Source organism: Bufo bufo, chromosome 3, assembly GCF_905171765.1.
Source record: "Bufo bufo chromosome 3, aBufBuf1.1, whole genome shotgun sequence".
In the NCBI taxonomy this organism is placed as follows: Eukaryota; Metazoa; Chordata; class Amphibia; order Anura; family Bufonidae; genus Bufo; species Bufo bufo.
In genome coordinates, this window is record NC_053391.1 from 142,060,747 (window position 1) to 142,084,191 (window position 23,445).

Consider the following 23,445-nt stretch of genomic DNA (forward strand, 5'->3'; position numbering starts at 1 on the left):
CCTTTTTCATTTTGGCCTCCAGGGTGTTTAACCACGTTGAGGAGGCAAAATGCCATGCACCTTGTGTTTTTGGGGGGTTGGTCGTTTATTTGAATATGGTTAAACTAGGTATGCTTGTGCTACACATATTTAGGCCAGTCACACATGCCATACCCCCTACACAAACACACATAGGTCACAATCTGCAGCAGCACAGGATTATTTGTGCAGTGATTTGTCTACTTACCTCAACGTTATGAGCAGTCTTTCCACTGGTGCTATGCTGTCCCTCTGGATGTCTCCTGCCGTTGCAAATGGTTGGACATCAATCCCAGGAGCTCATCAAAGCTGTTGTAAAAAAATCATTGTGAGGGTTAACTATACTGACAAAAAAAAACTAATGCAGCATGCTACCATTATAGACACCACAACAATAAGCTTGGTATATGTACTAACCTGTTTATGGACATCCGTGTGTAGGAAAAAAATTCTCCTCATGTGCACGAAGGCTTTCGTACATCGCCCAGAACTGTCCTCTCTTTTGTCGGTTCGCAATCACTGGATGGACCCAGAACCGTTGCCTGTTCAGTCTCCTTCTCCTCAAACGCATAATAAGCACTGCTGATACTATTGATGCTGTTTGCCGTTGTAACGGATCTCCTGGCACCCCGACCGTTGATAGAGGATTCCAAGCACTCCACTTGACACCGTACGCACTGCAGACTCCACGAACCGCCGAAGCTTGGTTGAGGTCTCACCGTCTCCTACCCACCCTGGACCTACGACACGGCTCCAGGCTCCAGTGGGTGAACCTCTCCTAAAACCAGAGAGCAGGAACAGCTCTTACCCGCCCGTATTTATGCAGGTCCCCATCTGGTGGACACGGCCCTAGGGGACCAGAAGGAAGACTGTGACACAGGACAGATATGCAGCAATTCAGGATACACAGACACAATACATCCCCACAATGCATCATGGTTTCCTCCTCTCTGCCCTGGAGACACCAGAGGAGTAATTCAATTATCTCTCAAGACAAAGGGAAATCGCCAATACACATGTGGGGACAAGAGAACAGAAATCACCATTTAAACATGCAATGTCACAACCCTTACAGTAAACACAGACATTTAACATATCCCCAGATAGCTCAAGTCTGAGTGCATATTATTAGGTGAATGGCACTCAGACTACACAAATACAATAAAATTAGCTATCTGGGTACCCTCACATAACATAAAATACAATTCCAAAGACAGATTTAAAGAGGACCTTTCACCGATTCTTACCCTATGAACTAAGTATACAGCCATGTAGAGCGGTGCCCGGGGATCTCACTGCACTTACTATTATCCCCGGGCGCCACTCCGTTCTCCTGCTATGCCCTCCGGTATCTCTGTTCCCTAAGTTATGGTAGGCGGAGTCTGCCCTAGCGCTGGCCAATCGCATTGCAGAGCTCACAGCCTGGGAGAAAATAACCTCCCAGGCTGTGAGCTCTGCGCTGCGATTGGCCAGCGCTAGGGCAGACTCCGCCTACCATAACTTAGGGACTGGTATCTCCGCCTACTATAACTTAGTGAGCGGAGATACCGGAGGGCATAGCGGCAGAACGGAGCGGCGCCCGGGGATAATAGTAAGTGCAGTGAGATCCCCGGGCGCCGCTCTCCATGTCTGTATAGTTAGTTCATAGAGTAAGAATCGGTGAAAGGTCCTCTTTAAGCTGTGCGACCGGTCTGTCTTCTCCTTTAAAGTTAGTATGGGCCATAATCCTGAGGCAAGAGGCTGGTAGCCAGGCCGCTCCAAAACCCAGTGGCGAGGTTGGTTTCGCCACAGCCGTCTTTTGCTGAGATCCATGGTTATTACAGACTGTTCCACACTCTACTCACACAGGAAAACACACAGGAAATAGCTCCGCAGGAAGTCTCTTTCATTGGACACCTCAAGTGTAGACATGGCAGTTTTTCATTGGATGCCTCTGTGGTCAATCACACAAACGCGCGTATTACGCGCGTTTCCAAAGTACAAAAACGCCCCAGAATACGCCTCAAAAACGCCCGATAAAAATGCCTGTAAAAAGAGCATACCGAATATGCTCAGGTGTGAACCCAGCCTTAGACAAAATGAGTTTTGGAAATTGTTTATTTTTAGTTTTCCTTTTAAGACAGCTACTACATTTCATCGTATGACTGCACTGGTCAATTATAATACCATTATCAATCTGTTCTTGAACTAGCTACCTTATTGACTATGAGTTTCTATGTCCGAGACATTTGTGCCACACAGGGAAACAACTGTTATAATTCCCATGTTCTTCTTGTTTGGCAGTATGATAAACTTCCTCTTTCCATTTTGGTTGGTACAGTTTGATTATTCCTTTTGCAAGAGTGTGACCAGGGGCAGATTAGGAAAATATAGTGGCCCTGAAAAAAATTGGTGGAAAAAAAAGTGGTGTTAGGTGGGTCTAATTGGCAGCAGTCAGGCCAACACGATTATGCAGGGTGCACAAACCATGAACCGTAGCCACATAGGTGTTAGGTGAGTCCAATGCAAAAATAACAAGCAATACCCTATTAAGACAATAGGACAGAATGCCCCTAACCTTATATGTACCTTATGTAACTCTGTAGTCAAATACGTGTAGTCCAGTCATTACATGCTGTATATAGTCCTATAGATAGACAAGGAGCACCATAACTAATATATATATATATATATATATATATATATATATATATATATATAGTGGGGGGTCGCTCTGGTAGACACTTGGTATCTGTGCAGGAAGCAGGGACACAGACACGATAAAGTCCAATTTAAGTGTTTTTATTTCACACTTACTGTAGATATTCAAACAACAGCATAGACTTCACAAATAGGCTTAACCACACAAAACCATGCTCGGCTGAGTCAGTAGCTAATACAACAAAACAGTCCCTGACACAAATACAAAGGGTAACTATAACCTGGCACATGCAATACCTTCTGTAATTCAGTAGTCAGCTTCTCCAGGTATGAAAACACTGCTCAGCTCTACACTGAGCTTTAAATTAGGTCTAAATGACCCATGGGACCCGCAGCTGTGGGCTATGGAAGCCCAGGACCGAAGTCCCGGTGGAGTGAGCATCCCACTGCCAACCTCACTCATTCCAATATAAACAGGTCCCAGTACATGTTTTACAATCTGTCTATGTTAGCTATGGCTAACATAGACAAAACAGGCTATCAACCCTGCTTATCCTGTGTCTGAGTTAACCTTTTAGTTCCCAGAAAAACACCCAAGGCTTACCACCCACAGTTTAACCATTTCAAAGACAGATATCGGCTCTCCCAAATCATGCCCTTCTCATAATATATACAGTATATACACTGCTCAAAAAAATAAAGGGAACACAAAAATAACACATCCTAGATCTGAATTAATTGAATATTCTTCTGAAATACTTTGTTCTTTACATAGTTGAATGTGCTGACAACAAAATCACACAAAAATAAAAAAATGGAAATCAAATTTTTCAACCCATGGAGGTCTGGATTTGGAGTCACACTCAAAATTAAAGTGGAAAAACACACTACAGGCTGATCCAACTTTGATGTAATGTCCTTAAAACAAGTCAAAATGAGGCTCAGTAGTGTGTGTGGCCTCCACGTGCCTGTATGACCTCCCTACAACGCCTGTGCATGCTCCTGATGAGGTGGCGGACGGTCTCCTGAGGGATCTCTTCCCAGACCTGGACTAAAGCATCTGCCAACTCCTGGACAGTCTGTGGTGCAACGTGACGTTGGTGGATAGAGCGAGACATGATGTCCCAGATGTGCTCAATTGGATTCAGGTCTGGGGAACGGGCGGGCCAGTCCATAGCATCAATGCCTTCGTCTTGCAGGAACTGCTGACACACTCCAGCCACATGAGGTCTAGCATTGTCTTGCATTAGGAGGAACCCAGGGCCAACCGCACCAGCATATGGTCTCACAAGGGGTCTGAGGATCTCATCTCGGTACCTAATGGCAGTCAGGCTACCTCTGGCGAGCACATGGAGGGCTGTGCGGCCCTCCAAAGAAATGCCACCCCACACCATTACTGACCCAATGCCAAACCAGTCATGCTGGAGGATGTTGCAGGCAGCAGAACGTTCTCCATGGCGTCTCAAGACTCTGTCACGTCTGTCACATGTGCTCAGTGTGAACCTGCTTTCATCTGTGAAGAGCACAGGCCACCAGTGGCGAATTTGCCAATATTGGTGTTCTCTGGAAAATGACAAACGTCCTGCACGGTGTTGGGCTGTAAGCACAACCCCCACCTGTGGACGTCGGGCCCTCATATCACCCTCATGGAGTCTGTTTCTGACCGTTTGAGCAGACACATGCACATTTGTGGCCTGCTGGAGGTCATTTTGCAGGGCTCTGGCAGTGCTCCTCCTGTTCCTCTTTGCACAAAGGCGGAGGGAGCGGTCCTGCTGCTGGGTTGTTGCCCTCCTACGGCCTCCTCCACGTCTCCTGATGTACTGGCCTGTCTCCTGGTAGCGCCTCCATGCTCTGGACACTACGCTGACAGACACAGCAAACCTTCTTGCCATAGCTCGCATTGCTGTGCCATCCTGGATAAGCTGCACTACCTGAGCCACTTGTGTGGGTTGTAGACTCCGTCTCATGCTACCACTAGAGTGAAAGCACCGCCAGCATTCAAAAGTGACCAAAACATCAGCCAGGAAGTATAGGAACTGAGAAGTGATCTGTGGTCACCACCTGCAGAACCACTCCTTTATTGGGGGTGTCTTGCTAATTGCCTATAATTTCCACCTGTTGTCTATCCCATTTGCACAACAGTATGTGAAATTGATTGTCACTCAGTGTTGCTTCCTAAGTGGACAGTTTGATTTCACAGAAGTGTGATTGACTTGGAGTTACATTGTGTTGTTTAAGTGTTCCCTTTATTTTTTTGAGCAGTGTATATATATACAGTACAGACCAAAAGTTTGGACACACTTTCTCATTCAAAGAGTTTTCTTTATTTTCATGACTATGAAAATTGTAGATTCACACTGAAGGCATCACAACTATGAATTAACACATGTGGAATTATATTCATAACAAACAAGTGTGAAACAACTGAAAATATGTCTTATTCTAGGTTCTTCAAAGTAGCCACCTTTTGCTTTGATTACTGCTTTGCACACTCTTGGCATTCTCTTGATGAGCTTCAAGAGGTAGTCCCCTAAAATGGTTTTCACTTCACAGGTGTGCCCTGTCAGGTTTAATAAGGGGGATTTCTTGCCTTATAAATGGGGTTGGGACCATCAGTTGCGTTGAGGAGAAGTCAGGTGGATACACAGCTGATAGTCCTACTGAATAGACTGTTAGAATTTGTATTATGGCAAGAAAAAAGCAGCTAAGTAAAGAAAAATGAGTGCCCATCATTACTTTAAGAAATGAAGGTCAGTCAGTCAGTCGAAAAATTGGGAAAACTTTGAAATTAACGGCTATTTGACCATGAAGGAGAGTGATGGGGTGCTGCGCCAGATGACCTGGCCCCAACAGTCACCGGACCTGAACCCAATCGAGATGGTTTGGGGTGAGCTGGACCGCAGAGTGAAGGCACAAGGGCCAACAAGTGCTAAGCATCTCTTGGAACTCCTTCAAGACTGTAGGAAGACCATTTCAGGGCACTACCTCTTGAAGCTCATCAAGAGAATGCCAAGAGTACTATATACAGACCAAAAGTTTGGACACACTTTCTCATTCAAAGAGTTTTCTTTATTTTCATGACTATGAAGGCATCAAAACTATGAATTAATACATGTGGATTTTTCTTATAAAGAATATTTCAAGGATATTTCTTACAAAGTAAAACACTTATACAAATGATCTAGTGGATACCATGCATCCACGCACCTGCTATACTCCTGGTATCACCACATGAGATCACCGCAGTTACTTAAACATCTAATGCAGGGAATTATTTACCTTGCTTCTTTACTTTATGTTTCTTGATCCATGGCGCATTCCTCTTTCACTGGCTGTGGTGATTAAAGCCAGGGTACTTCAGGTCGGCATCTGATTGTGGCGGCGAACTTTGCACGTTCCAGATCCACCGAATATGTGAACATATGGCGATGTCCGCTGGCGCCATATTCTTTTGCATTGGGCCGAACTTTGACCCATGACACATCTATCAGATAGGACAGGACAGCCAATTGAGACGTTTCAGCACATGGACACACCCCCACCCTATAACAGAACACGATCTGCCAGCCATTTCACATTCTGTGTTTTGACAGTGTAGGGAGAGGTTGCTTTGTGGAGCAGGGACAGACTTAGGGACACCAAACGCTAGCAAATAGGGTCACAAAAGTCCTTTTAAGGACTGGTATAGGTGTGCTATCGATAGGTGTGATATAATGAGGGGTGTGATATACTTATAATATAATATTATAAAATTTCTAACATATAAAGTATATTATAGTGCATTTGTATTGTGCAGCAGTTGTGTGTGGCTCTGCTTCAATACAGCAGCTATATAGAGGGACAAACGCTATTGGAATAACTAATTGCAATATGTGTGATATACCTGTTGCCCCTCAAAAAACTGATTAAGGGGTGCAATATACCTGCTTCCACAAAATACAGATTAAGGGGTTTGATATAACTGCTTCCACAAAATACAGATTGAGTAGTGCAATATACCTGCTTCAACCAAATATTGATTAAGGGGTTCTATATACAAGCTTCCTCAAAATATTGATTAAGGGGATTAATATCCCTGATTCCACCAAATATTGATTAAGGCCTGCGATACACCTACTTTCCCAAAATACTGATTAAGGGGTTTGAAATACCTGCTTCCAACAAATACTGATTAAGGGGTTTGATATACCTTCTTCCACCAAATATTGATTAAAGGGTTTTATATACCTGCATCCACAAAATACTGATTGAGGGGTGTAATATGCCTGCTTCCACAAAATACTGATTAAGGGGTTTGATATGCCTGCTTTCACAAAATACTGATTGAATGGTGCGACATACCTGCTTCCACATAATACTGAATAAGGGGTTTGATATAACTGCTTCCACAGTATATAGATTGAGGGTTGCAATATACCTGCTTCCACCAAATATTGATTAAGGGGTTCCATATACCTGCTTTCACAAAATACTGATTAAGGGGATTGATGTACATGCTTCCACCAAATATTAACTGAGGACTGTGATAGACCTGCTTCCACAAAATACTGATTAAGGAGATTGATATACCTGCTTTCACCAGATATTGATTGAGGCCTGCGATACACCTGCTTCTACAAAATACTGATTAAGGGGATTGATATACCTGCTGCCACCAAATATTGCTTGAGGCCTACAATGCAACTGCTTCCACAAAATACTGATTAAGGTGATTGATATACCTGCTTCCACCAAATATTGATTGAGGCCTGCGATACACCTGCTTCCACAAAATACTGATTAAGGGGATTGATATACCTGCTTCCACCAAATATTGATTGAGGCCTGCGATATACCTGCTTCCACAAAATACTTATTAAGGGCTTTGATATTCCTGCTTCCACCAAATATTGATTGAGGCCTGCTATACACCTGCTTCCACAAAGTACTTATTAAGAGATTAGATATACCTGTAAAATAGAAAGGTTTCTGTGGCTCACCAGACGGTCAGTATGGATATAAGACCGCAAGGATATATTAAAATAGAAATAGCATGTCTAGTGGAAGACTACTCTATGGGATCCCAAGAATGAACTATGCCGATACAAATTCACCTAACTGCAGACAAAATCCAGTCCAGGACTTATATTCAACCCAACAAAATTAGGGCAACACCCGTTAAAGAAGAACGCACATAAACCCTCACTTGCTCCGGACTCATCACTACGTGACCACTGAGGAAGGGACCAGAAAGTGTCCCGAAACGCATCTGGTCAAGAGGAAGCAGTGAGGACCATAAGGAAATCAACTATATCGAACTAAAAATCATCGGAAGATAATATCTACCACCGTGATATTCTTTTAAATTTCCCGCAGCTAAGAAGATTGGCCAATCAGAAAGCAACTATCGTGTGACGTCAGGCTGCATCACCATCACGTGCGGCATCACACGGTAAGGCAAGCGATCACGTGGGATGCCACGCAGGTCCTTGCAGAACGGAAGATACCGTAACTAACTGAAAAGGGGTAAAGTAAATTTTATCTTTTTACTATTCCTCCGTAAACAACATATGTACTTTGCCCGCAATAACGGCCATATGTAACAATAATACCGGGACATTCTACATCCAAATCCAAGTGAATTGGAAAACTGCTAGGAGAGTCGCTCTCTCTTTAAAAGGCGGACACCAACACTTGGAAATCCGGTGAATACAGGACCTAATACTGATATATCTGTACCAGCAACTATTTTATAACTATTTTATAACACATTTTTAGATCACTTGTATGCTAAAAGTCAACATTGATTTGTTGTGCACAACATACTATACTCAATTGAGCACATAGCTTTGTATTTTTTCAATTTTTTCAATTTTTTCAATTTTTTCAATTTTCTTGCACGGCACTTTTGTCCTACTTTATCAATTGGATTTTATATGCGTATATACTGCACCTTTCTCAAAGAACATCACTATTTTACTGAAGACAGGCAACATCTATTATTAGGACTTTTTGGACTGTATACTTATTGATTGCAGGACCTTTTTTGAAGAACTCTTTGAACATTCTCCAACAATTTTGGACACTTCTTTTTATTTTTATTTTTATTTTTAATTGTAATTTTAGGGAACCCTACTCCAACAATACCCATTAAAATATATACCTCTGTCCAATAGACTCTATACTCTACCCTAACGTATACTATATATATACATTTTATTTTTATATATTTTTTATATATATCCTGAAGAAGGGGTCTCCTCAGTAAATCCCCGAAACGCGTTTGGTATCCCCCCATCCACAGAAGAGGGTCTGCAACTCCGAGGAAGCCTGGAAGACTTTTTTATCGCCAGAGAATCGCCGATATATTAGGACGCTACTCCACGTGAGACGGACTTCACCACGTGTACCAAACAATCCTATAGGCGCGAAATTCAAACCTGGCTATTACCCCTTGAGACCGGAAACATTACTTACAAGCCGAGTCGAGGGGCCACCGTCCAGTATCAAGCATCCTCGGGTAAGACCTGCATATATTCATCAAAAGTGATCACTTGTTACTAATACAGCGGGACGCCGCTGTTCGCATAACTTGCCGATCTATTATACAACTCAATCTGTATTGCAGCATGTACTTGGAACTACAATTTCTTCCAAATATTTGCTATTAGGACTGGTACCGGAGTGGACTTCAGTGCATGGAGGAGCAGTTTTGAATTATTCTCCACGAAAACCCATACACTTATTGGGATCCTATTTATATTGCCATCCTATTACTATTGTGTATTTAATTCTATTTTTATTGCTCGCTTATTTATTGTTTGTTTTAAATATTCACTGATCTTATCCAATTTCCTTGTTAACTTTTGCTCTTTTACGGCTATTACATTGTGTCAGTTTTATATATTGACATATTGACCTCTTACTTATATTGTGTCGGTTTTATATATTGTTATTTTCTGTGATATTATTATTGTGTCAATAAAGATCCCTATACTTAAGAGTGTGCCCCACTTCTATTCGTTTACATACTTTTATTATTATCAGACTGGGTGGTGTCTGTTAGTGGGTGCACCTCTGCTGGATCCCCATCTCATCCTAGTGCGACATTTTCTATATTAATTTCAGGTAACTACCTCTTGAAACTCATCAAGAGAATGCCAAGAGTGTGCAAAGCAGTAATCAAAGCAAAAGGTGGCTACTTTGAAGAACCTAGAATATGACATATTTTCAGTTGTTTCACACTTCACACATGTGTTAATTCATAGTTTTGATGCCTTCAGTGTGAATCTACAATTTTCATAGTCATGAAAATAAAGAAAACTCTTTGAATGAGAAGGTGTGTCCAAACTTTTGGTCTGTACTGTACCTGCTTCCACAAAATACTAAATAAGGGGTTTGATATAACTGCTTCCACTTAATATTGATTGAGGCCTGCGATACACCTGCTTCCACAAAATACTGATTAAGGGGATTGATATACCTGCTTTCACCAAATCATGATTGCGTCCTGTGAAACACCTATTTCCACAAAATAATAATTAAGGGGATTGATTTACCTTCTTCCACCAAATATTGATTGAGGCCTGCGATACACCTACATCCACAAAATACTGATTAAGCGGTTTGATATACCGGCTTCCACCAAATACTTATTGAGGGGTGCGATATACCTGCTTCCACAAAATGCTAAATAAGGGGTTTAATATAACTGCTTCCACTTAATATTGATTGAGGCCTGTGATACACCTGCTTCCACAAAATAATGATTAAGGGGTTTGAAATACTTGCTTCCGCAAAATTCTGATTGAGGGTAGCGATATACGTGCATCCACCAAATACTGATTGAGTCCTGTGATACACCTGCTTCTACAAAATATTGATTTAGGGGTGCGATATTCCTGCATCTACAATATAATTATTAAGGGGTTCTATATAACTGCTTCCACAAAATTCTGATAAAAGAGTTTGATATTCCTGCTTGACCCAAGACTTCAGGCGATGGCTTTTCAGGGTGTTCTAAATTAAATTTACGAACAAGTCTAGGAGCATGAACCTCCCTGGCAGGTACCCAAGATCTCTCTTCAAGACCATACCCCTTCCAGTGAATCAGGTACTGCAAGGAATTACGCACCTTCCTGACATCCACTATCTTAGACACCACATACTCGACAGCATCATTAACAAGAACCGGCGGAGGCGAGGCTTTCGATGGTACTACCGGTTCAAAATACTTTTTAAGTAGAGATTTATGGAACACATTATTAATGTGGAATGACTCGGGCAGCTCCAACCTAAAAGATACCGGGTTAATCACTTCCGTGATCTTATATGTTCCAATAAAACGAGGAGCAAATTTTCTAGAAGCTACCTTGAGAGATAGATTCTTGGAGGACAACCATACTTTATCCCCAACCTGAAAGTTCACCCCCCTTGAACGTCTCCTATCGGCCTTGAGTTTTTGAGAATTTTGAGCCTTTTCTAGGTTCGATTGAACCCGGGCCCAAACTGTGCACAATTCGGAGGAGAGTTTATCCGCTTCAGGGTTAGAGGAGGAGACGGACGACCCAGAATGAAAACGGGGATGAAAACCATGGTTACAAAAGAAAGGGGAGACCCCAGCAGAAGAATTGACACGGTTATTCAAAGCCAATTCAGCCAACGGAAGGAATTTGACCCATAATTGCTGGTCATCAGCAACATACAACCTCAAGAATTGCTCCACAGACTGATTAAGGCGTTCAGTCTGCCCATTACTCTCAGGATGGTAGGCGGAAAAAAAAGACAATGAAATTTTACATCTTTGACAGAAGGCCCTCCAGAATTTGGACACAAACTGCACACCCCTGTCAGAAACAATATTTTCCGGGATGCCATGTAAACGAACAATCTCTCTCACAAAAATAGACGCCAGGGTTTTAGCATTCAGAAGTTTAGACAGGGGAATGAAATGAACCATCTTGCTAAACCTATCGACTACTACCCAAACCACAGTCTTACCCTCCGCCAGCGGTAGGTCAGTTATAAAGTCCATCGAGATATGGGACCAGGGTCTACTGGGAATGGGTAGGGGTCGTAGGTTACCAGCAGGGCGAGTCCAAGGTGTCTTAGACCTGGCACAAACCTCACAGGCTGACACGTAGGACTTGACATCCCTGGTCAGAGTGGGCCACCAATAATATATAGAAATCAGATCCTTAGTGCCCTCAAAACCCGGATGTCCACAAAAGGCAGAATCGTGACACTCCCCCAACAGCTGGAGACGAAATTGTACGGGAACAAACAACTTATCTGTTGGGTGGATGCCGGTGCCAGATGTTGTTCAGCCTTAATGCGAGCCGAGATATCCTGGGTTAGAGCCGCTAAGAAGATGTTTGCTGGTAGGATGGATTCAGGCAGCGTCTCAGTGGGTTGAAAAGCATGGAAGTTCCGAGATAATGCGTCTGCCTCCACATTTTTACTTCCCGGCCTGAACGTAATGGAGAAATCAAAACGGGTAAAAAACAGAGCCCATCGGACTTGTCGGGGATTCAACCTCTTAGCCGACTCGAGAAACATTAGGTTTTTATGATCAGTGACAACAGTTACTCGATGCCTTGCCCCCTCCAAAAAATGCCTCCACTCCTCAAATAGCCATTTAATAGCCAGCAGCTCCCTATTCCCTATGTCGTAGTTTCTCTCCGTGGGAGAGAATTTCCTGGAGAAGAAGGCACACGGTCTCAGGTTAGTGAGGCTAGCAGGACCTTGTGAAAGGACTGCTCCTGCGCCGTCCTCGGACGCATCCACCTCCACAATAAAGGGTCTCTCCTGATCAGGCTGGATCAGAATGGGGGCGCTACTAAATGCCTTTTTTAAGGTTTCAAATGAAGAGATGGCCTTGGTAGACCAATTTTCCAAATCCACCACTTTCTTAGTAAGGTCGGTCAATGGCTTAGCAATTACATAAAAATTCATGATAAATTTACGATAGTAATTAGCGAAACCCAAAAACCGTTGTAAAGCCTTTAAGGATGAAGGCCTTACCCATTCCTTAATTGCTAAAACCTTACCAGGATCCATCTTAAAGGCGTGAGGAGTCAAAACATGCCCTAGAAACAGTATCTCCTGTACACCAAAGACACATTTCTCTTGCTTAGCGGATAGCTGGTTCTCCCTCAACACCTCTAATACTTGTTTGACATGAGACACATGAGATTCGAAATCAGGAGAGAATATCAAAATGTCATCAAGATAGACAATAATTAATTTACATAAGAACTCCCTGAGAATATCGTTCATTAAGTTTTGGAACACAGCTGGGGCATTGCTGAGTCCAAAAGGCATCACCTGATATTCAAAGTGTCCTATCGGAGTATTGAACGCTGTCTTCCATTCGTCTCCCTCCTTGATTCGGATTAGATTGTATGCCCCTTTCAGGTCAATCTTGGAAAACCAGGTTGCCCCCAGAACCTGGTTAAATAAATCCGGAATCAATGGGAGAGAGTATCTATTTTGGACAGTGATCTTATTCAATCTCCGGTAATCAATACAAGGCCTAAGACCACCATCCTTCTTTTTAACAAAGAAAAACCCTGCTCCCATAGGAGAGACTGAAGGTCTAATATGCCCTTTAGCAAGGCTCTCCTTAATATAATCTTCCATAGCCTTGCGTTCGGGCCCTGAAAGATTATAAATTCGCCCTTTAGGAAATTCGGCACTCTCTATTAGCTCTATGGCGCAATCATAAGGTCTATGGGGGGGTAGAACCTCTGGAGTAGGGGATGAGAATACATCAGAAAATTCTTTAATAACTGAGGGTAACGTATTAGACCTTACTGAAACCCCAGCCTGGACCACGGACAAGCATGAGTCACACTTAGGTCCCCATTTCACCAACTCTCCTTTGGACCAATCAATTGTGGGGTTATGTAAACGGAGCCAAGGCAACCCTAGTACCACCTAAACCGGTAGGTTCTCCAGGACTAAAAGGGAACATCTCTCCCCACGGTCAGAGAAATTTCAGAGGTACATGACCTCACCTTACCACCCATCAGGGGAGTAGCATCAATCGCCATGACATGGATAGGTGTAGGTAAAGCAAACATTGGAATACCCAATTTACTAGCAAATTCAAAGTCAATAAAGCTGGCCGCTGAACTGGAATCAATAAAGGCCTTACCCGGCCACTTATTAACCCCCAGAGAAATTGTTATGGGTACCAAAAGCTTATATTTAGAAAAATCAGGGTGTACCTGGTCTTTAGGTTGTCTTGCCTTAGGATACTTGTCAGAGAGGACCCTCTTAGGACACTTGTTGATCCAATGGCCAGGATCTCCACAGTAGAAGCACTCTCCGCGTCTGCGACAAAGATTACCCCGGGTCATGCCAACCTGCATGGGTTCCTCGGTGGAGACCTCAGTGTTGTCCCTGGAAAAGGCCTCTGGCTGGACCACCATCTGAGAACAGAACTGTCGTTCTTGTCGTCTCTCTCTAACTCGTCGGTCAAGTCGGACAACTAGGGTCATCATCTCCTCTAAGGTCTCTGGAATTTGATAACTAATAGATCTTTTAAATTATCAGACAGACCAGACCTAAACTGACTCTTCAGGGCTGGTTCATTCCATCCTGAGGGACCACACCACCGTCTGAATTGGGTGCAATACTCCTCCGCAGGGAGATGGCCCTGAACCAGTGCCCTAAGAGCCGTCTCGGCTACCAGGGCCCTGTCTGGTTCGTCATAGAGGGTACCCAGGGCCTGAAAAAAAACCTCCACAGAAGTCAGACAACTGGCCCCAGGAGGTAACGAGAATGCCCAGGCCTGGGGATCACCCTGTAGTAGAGAAATGGTAATCCCCATGCGTTGGCTCCTGCACCACCTGTGTCAAGCTAGAGACATGGTCAGTCAGGGTAGTAAGAGGATTCATGATTCAGTGGTTATTGGGCCTGTTATTCTGTAACGGTCACGTCCACACACAAGGGGAAGGATAGTGACCACTGCGCTCCACCCTCACCCCTGGCCCTGCCTACTTGCCTCATGAGTCCTGATGACAGGGGACAACTGGACGACAGTCCCTAACTTAGGATATGTGCAGGGAAGACAGACAAGACAAAATACGGAACATGAACGGACCGGGTCAGAACCAAGAGAGCTACGCAGTACAAAGGATTAAGCAAAGAATGGTCAGGAGAAGCCGGGGTCAAATACCAGGAGAGCAGAGAAGTACAAGAGGAGTCCTAAGAGAGTAGTCAGGTGGGAGCCGAGGTCACAATACCAGGACGGATGCGCAGTACAGGAGGAGCAGGCAAAGGATCGTCAGGGAACAGGATCAGGTAAATATTCAGTAGTCCAACAAATAGCCAGGAATCTAGAAATTAACAGGCAACCTGTGGCCAGCAGGCTGCCTGCATTTATAGTGGGGAGTGAGGGTCATGTGACGTGGCCAGCGTCACATGACCGACAGACCAACCAGTCGAGCACCGAGTGATTAGCTCGGCGCTCAAGGCAGACTAGGAGCAGGGAGCCACCCAGCTAGTAAAGCCGCCCTGCACCTTCGGAACCCCCGTGACAACCTGCTTCCACAAAATATTGATTAAGGGGTGTGATATACCTGCTTTCACAAAATTCTGATTGAGGGGTTTGATATCCCTGCTTCTACAAAATACTGATTAAGGGGTGCGATATACCTGCTTCCCCCAAATATTGATTTAGGCCTGCAATACACCTGCTTCCACAAAATACTGATTAAGGGGATTGATATATCTGCTTCCACCAAATATTGATTGAGGCCTGTGATACAACTGCTTCCAAAAAATACTGATTAATGGGATTGATATACCTGATTCCACCAAATAGTGATAGAGGCCTGCGATACACCTGCTTTTCACAAAATACTGATTAAGGGGATTGATATACCTGCTTGCACCAAATATTGATTGAGGCCTGCGATATACTTGCTTCCACAAAATACTTATTAAGGGGATTGATATACCTGCTTCCACAAAATATTGATTGAGGTCTGTGATACATCTGCTTCCACAAAATACTGATTAAGTGGTTTGATATACCTGCTTCTACAAAATACTGATTGAGGGGTGCGATATACCTGCTTTCGCAAAATACTGATTGAGGGGTTTGATATTCCTGCTTCAACAAAATAATAATTAAGGGGTTCTATATACCTGCTTTCACAAAATACTGATTGAGGGGTGCGACATACCTGCTTTCACAAAATACTTATTGAGGGGATTGATATACCTGCTTCCACAAAATATTGATTGAGGTCTGTGATACATCTGCTTCCACAAAATACTGATTAAGTGGTTTGATATACCTGCTTCTACAAAATACTGATTGAGGGGTGCGATATACCTGCTTTCGCAAAATACTGATTGAGGGGTTTGATATTCCTGCTTCCACAAAATAATAATTAAGGGGTTCTATATACCTGCTTTCACAAAATACTGATTGTGGGGTGCGACATACCTGCTTTCACAAAATACTTTTTGAGCGGTTTGATATCACTGCTTCTACAAAATACTGATTGAGGGGTGTGATATACCTGCTTTCCCCAAAAATTGATTGAGGCCTGCGATACACCTGATTCCACAAAATACTGATTAAGGGGATTGATATACCTGCTTCCACAAAATACTGATTGAGGGGTGTGATTTTCCTGCTTTCACAAAATACTGATTGAGGGGTTTGATATCCATGCTTCCACAAAATACTGTTTGAGGGGTGCAATATACCTGCTTTCACAAAATACTAATTGAGGGGTGCGATATACCTGCTTCCACAAAATACTGAATAAGGAGTCTGATATAACTGCTTCCACTAAATATTGATTGAGGCCTACGATACACCTGCTTCCACAAAATACTGATTGAGGGGTGTGATATACCTGCATTCACAAAATACTGATTAATGGGTATGATATCCCTGCTTTCACAAAATACTGATTGAGGGTTGCGATATACCTGCTTCCACCAAATATTGATTATGGGGTTCTATATTCCTGCTTCCCCAAAATACTGGTTAAGGGGTGTGATATACCTGATTTCATAAAATACTGATTGAGAGGTTTGATATCCTTGCTTCCACAAAATTCTGATTGAGTGGTGCGATATACCTGCTTCCCCCAAATATTGATCGAGCTCTGCGATACACCTGCTTCCACAAAATACTGATTAAGGGTATTGATATATCTGCTTCCACCAAATATTGATTGAGGCCTGTGATACAACTGCTTCCACAAAATACTGATTAATGGGATTGATATACTTGATTCCACCAAATAGTGATTGAGGCCTACGATACACCTGCTTCCACAAAATACTGATTAAGGGGATTGATATACCTGCTTCCACCAAATATTGATTAATGCCTATGATATCCCTGCTTCCACAAAATAATTATTAAGGGGATTGATATACCTGTAAGCAAATATGAAGGGGCACACTTAGAAGGGAAACACCAATATATGGTTGTAGTAATATACTTTAATACTCTAAAAACATACCCCTAAAAATAATATAAAAACATACATGATAAACACAAATGCATGAATGGCCTTTGGATACCACACTAAATTACTGCTCTTATATTGGGGGTACCTATGTCCACCAAAAACCACTCAGCAGAGCCTCTATAACCAGCAACTCATATATCATAAATATCAGCCAACTATTGTTCCTATTAACACTTCTGGCGATGTATCAACAATGTCAATGTGTGCCAGTTGGACTTATGTTGGTACTATACGTTGATCCGTCTATATGCTATTGGCATTATAGCCGCGACACAACTAAGCAGCAGTTGTACTTTCACACAGTAATATTATGGCATAGAGATCCAGCCCCCGTGTCCATATACCGCAACTAGAATCCTGCGTGCTTACTGACCGGCACCTGTTAAAGTTAATATCGCTGACTTCACACTGAGACAGGCAATGACGCTAATCACAGTCTCTTCATGCGTGTATCAATGCTCACTTGAGAGCTCGGTCTTACCCCTCTTCACTGCCTTACCGCAGCGTTGATCCCAGGAAAGATCAATAGATGATGTTTTTAAGATATTTGAGAAGACCTTGCAACGTCAGTTACGAAATAAGGTCACTAATGCAATATTTGGATAAGGGCCTCATCCCCAAGGGTTTGACACTCACCAAGACATCTTCCACGGATTTGGTGAATGACAAATTCAGAAAGGAATGGGATGCTTTCCTGAAAACTCAATCAGGAACCCTTATACAAATGATTATCAGAAGACAGAGGAGATGACGGGACAGATAGATACCCTTAAAAAAGAGATGGAAGCATTTCCAGACACTGATGTAGTGCGCAAATGGCATGAGAGGATTTGTAAAAATCTGGACTCATTGGAAAGAGAAATAATAGCAAAAAAGTCTAGGAAGCTGAACCATATGGAGAGGAAAGATGTCACTGAGGTTCACGTACGGAGGGAGGTCGATAACACTAATACACAGGGAGTTAGGACAGAATTTGACAATGTCAAAATCTCTAATAGGTTTGAAACACTTGCAACACCGCATTTTTTAGACTACACTCCACCACATCACAAAGCACGAACGAGGACCACACGCACCCCCACCCCACCACGACAGAATATAAGGAAACACAATCACAGGACACAGGGATATGCACACGATTACAATTTGAGGGATTGTCCGATGGATTATGCGCACGACAGAGGGAACTACCAGACACAGAGACAGGATCACAGGTATCATCAGAACGGAGAACACTATCACACACCGATATTGACCAGGTCCAAAAGACAGGAACACAACGGAAAATTCGGAGAGGACGACATTCACATAAGAAGAAACCACACAAATTCACACAATCGACGTCCAACGTAGTGAACATCAGTGACATTGTACTCACAGATACCCAGGTTCAGTTATTGATTGGGTTTGCAATTTGCCCCTACAAACTCCCTGGATAAGTTTGCCACATACATTGGGGTGGAAAAATTCATTAGACGATTATGTCTTAAAAAATATTTTTTTTAAAACCCCATTAATAGAGAGATGGACATAGAAGGGAATTCAAGTAAATATTTACACACCAATTTGAAGGCCAAGTCTAAAAAATTCCCTAGGCAGGAGATCAGTAGTGAGATGGCCGCATTTAAGAACAATGTGGAACGAGATTTGAGGAGAACAAAAAGCCGGAGGGTAAATACCAATCTAAATAAAGAGGAAATTAAGGCGATTCAATCACTGCAAGAGAAAAATGAGATCACTATCAGGCCAGCAGACAAGGGAGGGGCGGTAGTGATATTGAATACGGTAGATTATTTGAAAGAGTGTCATAGACAACTAGGAGAGGAGAACACTTATCGAAAATTAAAAGGAGACCCGACAGAAGAGTACTATAAAACCTTAAAGGAGTACTGTGAGAAAGGATTAGAAGTAGGTTTTCTCTCCAATCAGGAAGCGAGGTTCATTTTGGACACCGAGAAGAGGATTCCAATGTTCTATTGCATCCCCAAGATCCATAAAAGTATGAAGTCACCCCCAGGTTGTCCAATAGTGTCTGGGATTGAATCCATATCATGTAACTTGTCTAAGTACATTGATCAATGGCTTCAACCCTATGTGAAGAGAGTGCCATCGTACATTCGTGACACTATGGACATCATAAAAACACTGGAAACTATCAAATGGGAAGACGGATGGATCTTGGGGACGCTGGATGTTGGATCCTTATATACAGTGATTGACCATACCCAGGGCGTACAAGCACTGTATGAACAACGTTTGGGGGATGCCGGTCTGTCTATTGAACAGTTGGATTTCCTATTGGGCAGAGTGAGGTACATACTGGCCCACAACAACTATTTTGCATTTGAACATGAGTTCTATGTGCAGCAGACCGGCACCGCCATGGGTACCAGATTCGCCCCCAGCTATGCAAATCTATTCTTGGCACAGTGGGAAAGGGAAATCATCCTATGTAGGGTTAAAACATGTAAAGTAGAAATACTGGCTCACTGTTTCTGCGGTTGAAATGTATCCGCGTGCTCGGTGCCTTGGTTTTTCAACCTCCTTAGACAGGTACAGAGAAATAATGGGAAGATTCAGACTCCAGCACTCACTTTTTTGAAGTGTCAAGTTCTCCATCTTTATTTAGCAATTGTGCACAGACAATACAGGACTCAAATTCTCTCTGGTGTAGGCTGTTAACAGCCTACACCAGAGAGAATTTGAGTCCTGTATTGTCTGTGCACAATTGCTAAATAAAGACGGAGAACTTGACACTTCAAAAAAGTGAGTGCTGGAGTCTGAATCTTCCCATTATTTCTCGGAAATCATCCTACCCAGGCTGGGGACGGATCTGGTACTATGGCGGCGCTATATTGACGACATTTTGTTCATATGGCAAGATACATCTGAATCCCTGGATTTGTTCCTAAGGAATATTAATATCAATGATAGGAATCTTGTATTTAGCCCCAGTGTTAGCAAAGAAAAATTAGAATTTCTAGATTTGGAGATATGGGTGAAGGGTGATCAATTGCACTGCAATACGTTTTTTAAACCAGTGGCCAAAAACAGTTTCATCAGGTTTGCTAGTTGCCATCTTCCACGATGGCTGATAAATGTACCGACCAGTCAGTTCCGTAGATTGAGGCGCAACTGTACTGATGACAGCAAATTTGAGGAGGAAGCCACTGGTTTAAAACAGCAACTGCTAGAAAGGGACTACCCAGCCCAGATAATAGATAGATCACTAGAAAAGGTGAAAAAAATGGAAAGAAAGGATTTTTTCTCGGCTGGTCATCCCCAACCACAGGATGAGACGTTGAGAATTGTCCTTCCATTTAATTCCCAATATAGGATGATGGAAAGGAGTATACGGAAACATTGGGGACATTTATTGAACGACAAAGTAATAGGTCCCCTTTTGAGTGAAGTACCAAAGATCTCGTATACAAGAGCCAGTAATCTAGCCGGAAAAGTTGCCCCGACGGTGAAAGTGAAGAAAGATAGCCGTAAAAAAGAAAATTGGTTGGCAGTAAATAGGTTCTTCAAGTGTGGGAGATGTGCTAACTGTAGGATTACTAGTTTCCCCAAGAAGACCAGGAAAGTAGAATCCACAGTCAATTCCTTCAGTCTAGAGATACAGGAATGCTTGACCTGCGATTCCACAGATGTCATATATTTGCTAGAATGCAGTTGCAGGAAGCAATATATAGGCAGAACATAAAGAACCCTTAAAAAGAGAGTAGCGGAACACATGGCGAACATTAAGAAAGGTCTTGAGACGCATTCATTATCTAAACACTTTAAGATCAAACACAATTGTGACCCGACTGGTCTGAGATTTACGGCCATCGAGAAGGTCAAAAAGTTATGGAGAGGGGGGAACCATATCGCACACATGTCAAGACAGGAGTCCCGGAGGATTTTTGAATATGATACGATCATTCCCAGGGGCCTAAATGCCGAAATGGAGGTCTTTGGGTTCCTGTGAGAGGGGGGGTTGCCCGGTGGGGATGGGACATCGCAGTTTGGCCGTCTATCGACACTGTGATCTCCCCTCCCTGTCGGACGGCTCCCCCAGGCTACATGTCTCCGTGACCAGGTCTTGATGAATAATACAGTACCCCTGGATCAACAATATATGAAGGGTCGTCAGGAGATCAGTATCCTTCTAGAAATAGTGGGTTAGATACAGATAGGCCAAAATCACACAGAAAACGCAATTCACACCTATGAGTTTTTGTGCCGTTTTTGATGCGGCTTCTTGCTAGATAACCGTGGGACCTTGCGGTTTTCTCCATATTCTGTTTTTATCTTGCTTTTATGTATTTTACATGGATGAGATATCCAGCAAGTTGAGAAGGGGATTATTTATTATCTTAAAAATATATATACATGAGAACTTATAACGCATAAGAATGGAAAAGGACTGGGAGCCCAATCCAGCCCAGAAATTAGGAAATGCACAATGAAGTGTAGGATTGTGGGTATGGATATCCCATTTATAGGGAGTGAGGATCCGCTCACTCAGTTGGCCACTGAGGAAGGGGCGTAAGACCCCGAAATGCGTCTGGAATTACAGAGTGAGCGTGGAATCAGCTAAAGAGAAAAAGAAGAAAGAGACAACTTGGAAGTAAAGGAAAAAGCAAAAGGAATCGCTCAAATCCAAAGCCTGAGGGAGCAGTCGCCTAGTAGTGACATCAGCAAAGCTTCCATCCGGTCCCCTAGGCAACCAGGTCACGTGGGACGCCACGCACAGGCCCAGCACACCACGTGGAATGCCGCTGGTGTACGGCCACCTGGGATCAACGCTGCGGTAAGGCAGTGAAGAGGGGTAAGACCGAGCTCTCAAGTGAGCATTGATACAAGCATGAAGAGACTGTGATTAGCGTCATTTCCTGTCTCAGTGTGAAGTCAGCGATATTAACTTTAACAGGTGCCGGTCAGTAAGCACGCAGGATTCTAGTTGCGGTATACGGACACCGGGGCTGGATCTCTATGCCATAATATTACTGTGTGGAAGTACAACTGCTGCTTAGTTGTGTCGCGGCTATAATGCCAATAGCATATAAACGGATCAACGTATAGTACCAACATAAGTCCGGCTGGGACACATTGACATTGCTGATACATCGCCAGAAGTGTTAATAGAAACAATAGTTGGCTGATATTTATGATATATGAGTTGCTGGTTATAGAGGCTCTGCTGAGTGGTTTTTGGTGGACATAGGTACCCCCATATATGAGCAGTAATTTAGTGTGGTATCCAAAGGCCATTCATGCATTTGTGTTTATCATGTATGTTTTTATATTATTTTTAGGGGTATGTTTTTAGAGTATTAAAGTATATTACTACAACCATATATTGGTGTTTCCCTTCTGAGTGTGCCCCTTCATATTTGCTTACACCTCATTTGTTCTTTGAGGTCCTGAGGGTGGGACCAGAGGGTGAGCACCTTATCCATACGGTGAGGGGGTGAGCCGCTGTATTCTTCTGTTTTAGTATTTACATCACCATAAACAGTTGAGCTCTCCTCTCCCCGATATGGACATTTGGGAACACCTAGAAAACAAATACAAAAAGATAGATTTGTTTACCTTCAATGTGGAAGGTGAAACATTGGCAGGGGTGGAAAGATCAATAGATGATGTTTTTAAGATATTGGAGAAGACCTTGCAACGTCAGTTACGAAATAAGGTCACTAATGCAATATTTGGATAAGGGCCTCATCCACAAGGGTTTGACACTCACCAAGACATCTGCCTCGGATTTGGTGAATGACAAATTCAAATTGCCCTCAGGAGGTTGATGATCGCGCAGGTGCAGGCCGCTGGCAGTACTGCGCCTGCACGAGTTTTCTGGCCGCAGACAGGAAGAAGGATGGGGCGTTTCTATAAGGTAGACTATGACGTGGGGAGGCGGCGGAACCGTTTGCCGGGGCTGTGGGAGGTTATTTGATGATCAGGAGGCGTCCTTGGAATTCAAATTAAGGCGGGCTGGGCACTGCAGGGGGACGTCACTGGGCTCAGGAGAGTGAAAAAAACGCCCCTCTGGGCTCTTTGGACCCTAATTAGCATAACATAAAAAGCGCTTTTCTATCAAAACTACAAAACGAAATAAAGTAAAAAGAAGACTACTGGAAATAAGGTACTTTAGTCATCATAGCGATGGAGCCAGCTTAAAATGGTAAAAGCAGGTGACAGATTCCCTTTAAGGGGTTTGATATACCTGCTTCCAAAAAAAAAAAGATTGAGGGGTGCGATATACCTGTTTCCACCAAATATTGATTTAGGGGTTCTATATACCTGCATCCACAAA